The sequence below is a fragment of the Odontomachus brunneus genome, unplaced genomic scaffold (assembly GCF_010583005.1).
Source record: "Odontomachus brunneus isolate Ranch 3 - 2012 unplaced genomic scaffold, Obru_v1 Obru_scaffold_090, whole genome shotgun sequence".
In the NCBI taxonomy this organism is placed as follows: Eukaryota; Metazoa; Arthropoda; class Insecta; order Hymenoptera; family Formicidae; genus Odontomachus; species Odontomachus brunneus.
In genome coordinates, this window is record NW_022639540.1 from 553,374 (window position 1) to 563,980 (window position 10,607).

Below are 10,607 nucleotides of genomic sequence, written 5' to 3' on the forward strand. Positions count from 1 at the left end.
TCTTGTTACTTTAAAAATTGTTGATTTTTATAGCAAAATTGTATAACTTTTTTTTTAATGTAATAATTTATTTGAAGAAAAAATGAAAAAGTCTGTTATTGACGATTAAAGAAATATCATAATAATTTTTCATGTATCTTAATGATAACTGTAATTTATGATCACGGACACATACACAAAATATCTTTCACATGGTAAAATAGAAATCACAAATATGTGATAGTTTACGTAATAGCCGTTGTTTGATCCTGGCGGCGCTGCAAATGTTGACAGATGTTTTGCTGCAGACATAAGATAGCGGCTAGCGGTCCATGATTATATAATCAAAGATACTTATATAGTCAAAGATCGGGACTTAAGGTCGCGGCGTCGACATCGGATTCGGGCTCGTGTCGCTCTGATACTTGCTCTCGCGCCGGCGCACTATCTTTCCATCTGAAGTGAGGTGAACGACCGCGCGGCAGCGGCGAACAAGTGGGAGGGGAGACCATGCTTATCTGAGCCGCGGAGTGGGGGGGGAGCGGGCCAGGCCGTCGCGGCGTACTTTCACTCACAGTGTCAGGGTGACTTTCTCGAAACAACAGTCGCGTGCCGCATCCCATTCATGCGTCGCGTAGTGATCTATCCACGGTTCGCTGTGACGATAACGCTGGCCGATCGAAAATGCGGATCGACATATTTGTCAATAATTTCACTTATGAGCGTCGTAGCGACTTGAAACAAAAAGCATTGCAAAGGGGAAATTGTCGCGCTTTCGATGGACGTGAAATCGTCCTTCTGTAACGAATAACGATCACGTAGAATAATCATGTAAGTGTGAAAGATCAGGTTTTGTGTTTGCGTTAAAAGGGACATTAATTATTAATCTATGTTAAAAATCCATGGAAAATCTTGATTCGATTTTGTAATACAAATTATCCGTTTGATGTTTTTGACGGATATAAAGTGCAATTTAGAAGCAAAGTGAATTGCTATTTAATAACGAATATTTATTAAATATTAAAGAATTTATTTAAAATTAATTGGCAATTAAGCAAATAAAATAACATCTTTTTCTTTCTGTCATAACCTATTTATTATTTTTTTTTGCATGTTCTGTAGTATAGAATTTGAAAATCTAAAAGAAATGAAGGAAAAGGATTTATAAGTTTCGTCACCGACTGTTGCTATATTCTACATCTCATATTTCGTTTTGGAGTCAGCTTCTAGTAATCTTCATAATCAGATGCTTAATGATCACCGTACTTTCGTCGTTTGATCATCTGGTAAATCTTGAACGTATGGATGACACTGATTATTGTGATTTTTGGATCACTATATATACTCGATTCGAAGCGGACTGATGTTGCTGTTCTCAAAGGTGTCCATTGTTTTGGTACGCCCGGGTGCTGTGTATTTGTCTTTTACATTCCGAGCCAATCAATCACGCACCCATCGCGACGCGAAGCACACATAGCCGTACGTTGTTGGCAATTCGCGTTAGGTAATCGAAATATTTCGTCAGTTATCGAGATAAGTTCGAGAACGAACTTGTGCGTCAGTTTTAATACGCGTTTCTTCCGAATCCACGCGAATGTCAGTGCCAGTGAATACTTGAATCTTCAAGACAAGATCAAACTTATTCGTACTTAAAGTGCTTCGCGTACTTTTCCGAGTTGTTACATCGTTTCGAGCTGATGAGAGACGCATACCGCGGAGCGCGCGTGTCTGTATGTATTAATTGTCATTTCCCAACAGACAATTAAAATGTTCCGTCGACTCTTGAAATATTTAATCGAGCACTCGGCGGCATCGCGTTAATCAATGTGCATTTTTTCGCATCGAATCTACACAAGTGTCAGTGTCAGTGTCAGTGTTCAGTGCAACGAAGCAGCCAAGAGCAGGATGGATGTTGGATCGGGAAGTCGGAATGGAGGACGCAGGGCGCCGGGACGTGGGCAGCGACGCATCATATATTTCCAGGTATGTCGAATCATTTATTACACGGGACGTTTCCGATTTTAACGAACATTTAATGAACTCACCGAGAATAAGGAGTTACTCGAATCGAAATTTAGAATCTATTCAAAGGCTAGTATTCACGATCCGTCATCGTGTGATAAATTAGTCGTAACTTTATGAATCTTTGATTACTTGCAATCTAGACTTATTTCATGCAAAACGAAATATCGATAAATCTGCCGGATAACTGTCCATGAATCTACGATTAATTGTGCTCTCAATATCAAATCATACATCATTCACAACTACGAATACTGGTCTAAATCTCGCAATATACATATGCTGGTTTTTGTTTTTCTACTATAATACTCGTTCTATTTTCGATGTACCAGCAACCTTTCTCCACTTTTGTTTATCCGTGTTGTCGTACCGAATCCAAACCTAAATCCTTTTTAATGTTTATCCCGCTATCTTTATTCTTGCAACTTCTTTCCTTCTCGTTCCTACGGTGCGAGAAATCCTATCGAAATTTCCAACGTCAAGAAATAAGAAAAATATAAATACATAAAGTGCATTACTTTATCTACCCATAAAACCCTATTTTTTCTCACTCATTAAATTATTTAATATTTGCTTATCAGCCACATTTTATCTGCATTTGAATAAATTACGTAATTAATATGTATTGCTTGTTGAAATTTAGAAATAAAGAGTAAACAGAGATAGAATATTGAGATTTTCGAATATCAAGAATATTAAATAATTCTTAAAGATATAAGAAAACAGTTGTGTAAGTAAACATTGTAGTTGTCAAGGTAGGTGTATAATAGCACGGAGAAAATGTTATAGTAAAAATTACGTTAAGATTGTTTTTTTTTTTTTACACATATGCACACACACACACACACAAAATATTGTTTGTAAAACTGGATTATACGAAATTGTGGTATAAATTATCAAAAAAATAATAAAATTGACAATTTACTGAACACACGATATAAAAGAAAACATGTAAGTAATTACAATAATTTTGTGGTAAAAAATCAAACGTGTATAATATTTTTAAACAAATATATAGTAACTTTGATCATAATTTTGTGTATAGTTCAAGATCATAAAATTTGTAGTTTTTATTACAATATTTTCTCCGTGTAGAGCGTTATATCTCTCATTGATTCTTCAAGTCTGATGGAACTTGCAGGATTAATGCAGAACCGAAATTTCGACTCGAGTATACTCAACTCGCGACTTGAAAGCGCGGAAGATATGTTCGCCGTATAGATAAGTCTGCGTCGTAAACCTTTACTCTCAACTCGGAAGTTAGAGAGACTTCCTCGAGGTCTTTACGTCTTTTACGTTTAAAACGCAAGAGATTGGGCCGACTTGCTCATAATGATATTGACTCAATTATCGTATCTATCACAGGTATCTCCAAAATATTCGAGATGTATTAATAATCTACATGTGCATCAGAAAAAAATGCTTGAAAATTTATTTGTAGAATATAAAGTTTATTTCACAAAAATAAACTTTATTTCTGTGAAAATTTATTTCAAGTGAAATAAAGTTTACTTGTTTGAATAAATTTTATAAATGTTGGTGTTACATAGGCAAACAAATTTGTTTGGATGAACCAAATTTTGATGAAATATAATTCAGAACGATATAGATCATAACGATTCAGAAATTCCGGTTGAAGTTACCAGAAATTATCAAGATTTCTGATAATTTTAATCGAAATTTCTGAACCATTCATATTTTATTAGAAATTGGTTCATGCAGCCAAACTTTTTCTTCCATGTACAATAAGGAAGACCGGGTTTAAATGATCCCAGGAGTATGTTGCTCATGTACTTTTTTTTAGTATTTATCTTAAGAGGAACAGCGGACACAAAATCGCGAGATGGTTCTTTTAGAATAGATTTTCCTTCATTAAAATCAAGATAATATTACAATTTAATTAATATCAGGATAATATTACAGTTAAAAAGTGGGAAAAGCCGATTTAGTAGTAGCAAGCTAAATTTTCATGTCTCTCAAAATTTTATATTAATATTCTCCATCGTGAATGAATAAAGACGTGTTACTTAATAGAATAAAGTTTCTTGGAAGTTTATGATGTATTCTGTTTCGAATAATAAAAACAATTTTCACTCATTAATGATTAAAATCGAGAATATGGTCGCACAAAATAAAGTTGACCTTTAATATGAAAAGCTGGCAGAAGGGTTATGGAGACCTCTCGCAAAAATCACGGAATTACCAATTAGGATACATATTTTACATGTAGCCTTCTTTTTATCCTGCTCTACTGGACAACTAAATCCAGTACCAGGACAAAATAACAACGTTGTATGTTTGTATTTTAATTATTACAAAACTAAATGGACACTGAATAGGACCGTAATGTTAATTAACGCATAGGAAAAGGCTGTCCCTATCATGTTTGTATAGTCAGTCACAACAATTAGTTGTTTAAGAAGTAGTAACTTTGAAATTTTGAAATATATGGGCCATTTAACTCCGGTCACTGCTATATACACGAGAACAAGCGTGCCCATATCGTATGTTACTTATTATTATCACATAATCCAGCCATCTATTTCTCTTACATACGGATTCGCGGGGTAGAGGAGGAAAGTCGGGGACGCGGTATAATGTAGAATCAATTGCGCCGGAATACGGGCGGAGGCGTCGGCGAGACGAGGCGACCGCGCACACGATATAATATCCCGATGGCGTTGCGCGCACATACGCGAAGCGTGTCGCGGAAGGATACTCGCTTTCTTGCTTGTCCATTTTTCACGTTTAATCAAGTAGATTTCTCGACCTGTGCGCCGGAACGCACCGAAATTTATGGCGCGTCCCACGCCGCTCGGCGGCGGGTCGAAAAGGGACGGCGCGCGGTCAGAGAGGAGAAAGGGTGCGAAGGAAAAAGAATAAAAAATGATTATACGGGCGGACTCTCTCGGGCTGGCGCGGTCGAAATTCGATAACGGATGCTGGCTGGTTCCGATCTCTCTCGCCGAGCGCCCCGCGAAAACAAGCGTATCTGGGCCAATGATTTGCGTCGCGCTCCACTTTCCGACGCCGGCCACGTACCCGACATATTAACGATTTATCTTCGCGCCGCTCGCACGGCGATAACAATTCATACGGCGATGACGTGGCCCATGTATTCGTTAACGCGCCAACCACCAGCCCGGCTGGAGTGTATTTCACGTTAAAGGATGTCGACACTCTTCGTTCGCGCGATACGACAGCGTCGAATTTAACGTGCTTCTCTATCTTTGTTTTTTCTTCGTATTTATCGCTCTCGTTCGCGTCTCGACGCTTCTCGTTACGATTTTCATTACTCTCCGAAGTATCATCTGTGTATTCTCCACTGAAACGCGGTAATTTATAAATCAGTTCAGTTGTGAGTATAGCAATCAGTTAAATCTCCACACACACTCAAAGGTTCAGATAATAGTATACACAGAAAAATACATACTGCGTCCAAGTAAATAATACGCAAAAAAAAGGATGGTTGTGTCAACCAGAAATTAGTAAAATATGGCATAGCTTTTATTTCTGGCTTCAGTAATCAATTCTTGGTTACATTGACCTATGCGATATTATTTATTGGCACTGCGATTCGTTGCCTGCAAAAATGCATTTTTGAAGCAACAAATCGATAAGTCAGCGCAACCAAGAATTAATTCTTGAAGCCAGAAAGAAAAATTATGCCATACTTCACCATTTTTCTAGTTAACACAACTATTTTTTCCGTGTACTTGTTTCAATAAATTTTATAAAGTTTACGTACCCGCAAATCTATTATAAATTCATCATAAGTATGAAATTTATCTATAAAATATATTCTGTATTATAGGTTGTACTCCACAAAACGTACTTTTTGAAAAAAATTTTCCTAAAATTTTATAGTATATATAACGTGAATTATAGATTTTTAGTAAAATTTTTCCCAAAGTGGACATTTTCGAACGCAGCCCTAGCAAGTTTAATATTTTAACCAAGAATATCAAATTAAAATAAAAAATTCGGTTTACGTATTACGTACACTGTGAAAAAAAGTAAAAAAGTATTTATTATTAAAAAAGTAAAAAAGTATTTGTTATTTTTATCCAAAAAATAAGGAAGTATTCGGTGGGAGTGCTAATAATATATTCACAAATCCAAATCCTTTTATTTAAATAGAATAAACAATAGCTTTCTTGGAAAGCTATGGTTTCAAGAAAATATATTTTTCTTTTTATTGGGAAAAATGTCCCCCTATGTAAAAATATGTTTATATTATGTTTAATATAAGCACACAAATTTGTTATTTAACCGAATAAGTATTTTCTTATTTTTTTAACACTTTTTCTTTCAGTATATCTTCGTGTTCAGGAAGGTTCTCCGTAATTTTGGGGGTGAGTTTGTGAATCCTTTATCCTGTCCACTGGAAAAATTCGTTTTTCGACTGGAAGAATTCTCTCATTGGAAAAGACGAATGTGTTCACAAACTTACTGGAAAAATTACGAACAACCTTTCTGTCCATGAGTTTACAATCGAACCAATTTGTTCTTCGATAAAATCGTATAATATTAAGGTAATCAGATTTCCCAGCCCTGAATTCAGGACACTTCATAAATGTGTGAAGCGGGGAGAGCAAGATAAAAAGATCCAAAAATTATTTGACAATTATTGAAAATGACAAATCGATGTCCCGAATAGCACTCGAAAAAATTCGGGACAAAGGGTAAAAAATCGAGACGTTTGGTCACCTTAATAATATTCTTATAGAGAACAAATTCTTCTCTTTTTAGTATATGATAATGAGCTTCTCCAGTATTTGTGAGATAAATATATTTTAAAACTATCATCAAGAAAATGTTCTTTGTGGAAGAGAACCATCACTTAACTCTCAGGCTACGGCGTTATTTTTATCATCGTTAATTACAGCGTGGAGCTGTACCCCTCGACCTACCCCATTTTGTTTTTATTAGATAAGAAAAGATATGACAAAAGCATTAGGTAATGCTTGAATAAAGTGTTTATTCTCTGGTACTTAAACAATCTCTAGTACTTTAACAAAAACGTCTCAGAAGACATTGTACAAAAGCTATTTCTGGGAGAATGCCTTAAGAGAACGCTTTATTAACCATGGTTATTATTATCATCAAACCGTGACACAATAACGAGAAAGAACTGCTCTAATCTTGAATTGTAAATAACGGAAGCCTCCATTGGTGCGCGCGCTCCTCGGTTGCACGGCTAAAACCTCACAATACGTCAATGGTACGCGTGCGATGACAACGAGACAACAGAAAAATTACACATGTGACTCTTAATTTCCTCCTCCCACACGCGATATCGCGGAGAGAAGTATGTCCGCGCGTTGTGTGTGTCGCGACAACACCCTCGGCATTGTTTTTCATTCCTGTTTTTCTCGGCGGAACTGTCGCATGGCGCTGCATTATTAGCCGCGCCGCTCGGCGCGTTGCGCATTTCGGCCGTTTATACCGGCGATCGTTATCAACGAACATTGGGCGAACGAACAGCCGCGTTCCGCTAATCTCGTGACCGGGATCAATCGCAACGGGGACGCATCGGCGAATGCGTCCGAGTTATTTTTATTGTGCGAACAGGGCGGGCGCGCGCGCAAAACGCAACGGTCGCGTCGCATCGAACTAAAAAGGCCAAATTCAATTTTTGGTTATTATACGGGGCAATCGCGTTTTTTCTCCCTCCCTCTCCCCCGTCCCCCGCACGGCCGCGCGTCTGTTTTCATTTTGCGAACAAACGACCACCGACTCGCTGCGCGCGCGATATTCCGTCAAAACACACACACACACACACACACACACACTTCGCGGTTGCTGCGCACCGATTTTTTACTCAGCGAGTTGTTAAGTCGCGTTAACGACGCGTGCGCGTTGGAAAAATCGCGATGAAGTTGTCGTCACGGCACGATCCCATCCGATCCGAACGAGCAACCCGCGGCGCGACCGGGACCGCCCGCCGCTCCGACTAATCCGTTTGCATAAAAATTAATTTGCGGCGATAAATTTTAATAAAACGACGAGCGCGCGGGCCCGAGTACCCTGATAAACGCGGGACACGCCCCGGCGTGTGCGCCTCCCGCAACGATTATTGTTATCGGTATCGCCGCGCGTCGCGGAAAAATAATATTTCGCGGCGCTTCGAAATGGCTGAAAAGGGAAAGAGACAGGGAGAAAGAGGGAAGGGAGGAGACGGGGGAGGAGAGGGGGAGAAAAAAGGGGGATGGAAGAAAGTGCGCGCACAAAGCCGATACGCGCGCTCGCGAAATTAATATTCATGTAATCAAAGCGCGCAGCGTCGCTAATTGCGCTGCCCTTTGACATCATTTTCGCTTTCGAGCTTCGTTCCCCGTGTCTGAAGGCGAATTTGTCGGGCAAATACTACTCCCGGCCCCCGCTTCTTCCCGATTCTTCGTCATTTTTTTTTCTTTCTTCCTTTCTGTCATCTCTTTTTTTCTTCCTTTTTATCAAAGACTGATAATTGAAATGGTTTTTTCTGCAAATCCGCGGGGAGACGCCTTTGCCGTCCATGCATTCTAACTGATGAATCCCGCTGCGCAATGTTATCGCGGAAATAGTTGGCCCAGATTCAGCGCGCGGAGAGTTCGCTCGACGGTGGATTATTAATTTTTCTCTGGGCGGGCAGAAAGGATTCGGCTCTTCATCTCGCTCTCTTCCACTTCCTCTCTCTCTCTCTCTCTCTCTCTCTCTCTCTTTCTCTCTCTCTCTCTCTCGCTCTCTCTCTTGCCGCTTCCTCGTTCTTTTCTTTCCTCCCCGGAGGTAGTGCCCCATCTCCCACGTTACTTATCCGTTTGTCCGATTTGCGATCTATTTGGCTTTTCGAAACGTTCGGAAAAAACGGGTATATGCGCGCTCGCTCGCTCGCGTATAGAGACGGAGAAGAGGTATCATTTATAAAATAGAGTAGATGGGGAATTCCAATTTAGGAATAATATTGTTAAAAGCGACATCAGATCCAGATTTGTTCGGGCTCTCTGTGACATTCCTCGAATTCGCGTTTGCCTGTTTTTTTTGCGTGTACCGCAATGCCCCGCTAAATCCCGACAAAAAATTTTTCAGATATTACGCTTCGCGCAAGCGGCAAACGTAATTTCTATGAATATACTCGCTCCCTCCTTCTCTCTCTCTCTCTCTCTTTCTCTCTCTCTCTCTCTCTCTCTCTCTCTCTCTCTCTCTCTCACGCGACTTGCAGTACAGAGAAATATCTAAATCATGAATCCGCACAATCTAAATAGACGAATCTAGCCGGTGAAAAGGGCTCCTTATCGCGCGTGTTTAGCTTACACTATATACGAACTGGGAGCTTATGTGTTCGCCAGCTACATTCCAGCTACGTGCAGATGCTTCGCAAGAGAGAACGAGAACATACGTGTTCTCACCGCACCTTTCTTTCTCTCTCCTCCCGTGCCCCTTCCCCCCCCCCCTTCTCCCGTCCCTCGCTCACGAGAACGGAAACGAAACGTCGTCACAACGGTAACAACGTTGCCGCGCGACTAATAATTTTTCCGGCGTAAAGGAGATTTACGAGCGACTAAAGAGCGTCGTAAATGTCGATAAGCTTTCTATTATAACGATGGGGGAGCGCGCGTTCGCCAACGTCGTTTCCTTCATGCGGAATTGCGAAAGTTGCGCAATATAATATTGCCGCGGATGCCCGCCCTCCTCTCGTTCCCCCCTCCCAGCGCAGTTCTGCTACTCGTTATCCAAACGATGATTATCCGCGCGTGATTATCCGAACGCGATCCCCGGACTGCAGTTGTTTACGGTCGTTTTTCCCGTCTGGCGGCTGTGCGTCGCCCCGCGACGTGAGTGGAGAATAATTTTTCGCCTGTCTGATGAACGTTTCAACGGCAGATCCGTTTCGCTCACGATTTTAGGGTGATCAACTCTTAATTAATTTTTAATTTCGAGATATCAATCTTAAAAAATCGGTACACAAAGGTCCAAAGGAATCGGGGACTCTCTTGGTTACAAAATGCCTTGTAATATTAACTTATATGTTTCTCTTCTTGGTTATTATACTGTAATCTGTAATGTAGGTATATTTTGATATATTAATGTTTTAGTAAATAGATCCAATAAATTGGATATTTGTAAGTAGAAAAGTGAAATTTTCATTTATTATTAGGTTAACATCAAACAATCAACAAAACTTCTGTTACTAAAATTCTTAAAACAAGATTAAAGAATAATCAACGGAACATTAAAGTACCAAGAAACCAGCATAAAATGCACTTTTTTCCTTATTACACAAATAATACGTAATAATAACATTATTTATTTTATGTAATAAATTGAGCAAAATGGTGCCTCGTATAGGAAACCTTCGGGAATTCTCTGTAAAGAACCGAAAGTCAGGATATCGAAAATTGAAAACGATTGGTCATCCTGGTCGCGATCTTGCAATTGCTAACTTTGGATATTTCAGCGTGGTCTCTCGAGCAGCAGCTTGTAATTCCGATAATCCGATTTCCCGCAAGAGGAGTCGGGAGGAGAAGAAAAACGTCATTGTTGACGGGTGTATTCTCGCGAACACGTCGTGAAGTCTCTCTCTCTCTCTCTCTCTCTCTCTCTCTCTCTCTCTCTCTCTCTCTCTC

At 39.6% G+C, this 10,607-nt stretch overlaps 1 protein-coding gene across 4 annotated transcripts in view; it reads left to right on the forward strand.

Moving 5' to 3' along the window:
* LOC116848112 (semaphorin-1A) overlaps positions 1-10,607 on the forward strand; it is a 348,311-nt gene that overhangs the window by 133,212 nt on the left and 204,492 nt on the right. Inside the window, exon 1 of one of the 4 annotated variants that reach the window (XM_032823878.1) lies at positions 1,748-1,962. The exons of the other annotated variants lie outside the window; for them this stretch is intronic. The gene's annotated coding sequence lies outside the window, so the exon portion shown is untranslated. Of the gene's footprint in view, positions 1-1,747; positions 1,963-10,607 lie in introns of those variants that run through there. 4 annotated transcript variants of the gene reach the window in all.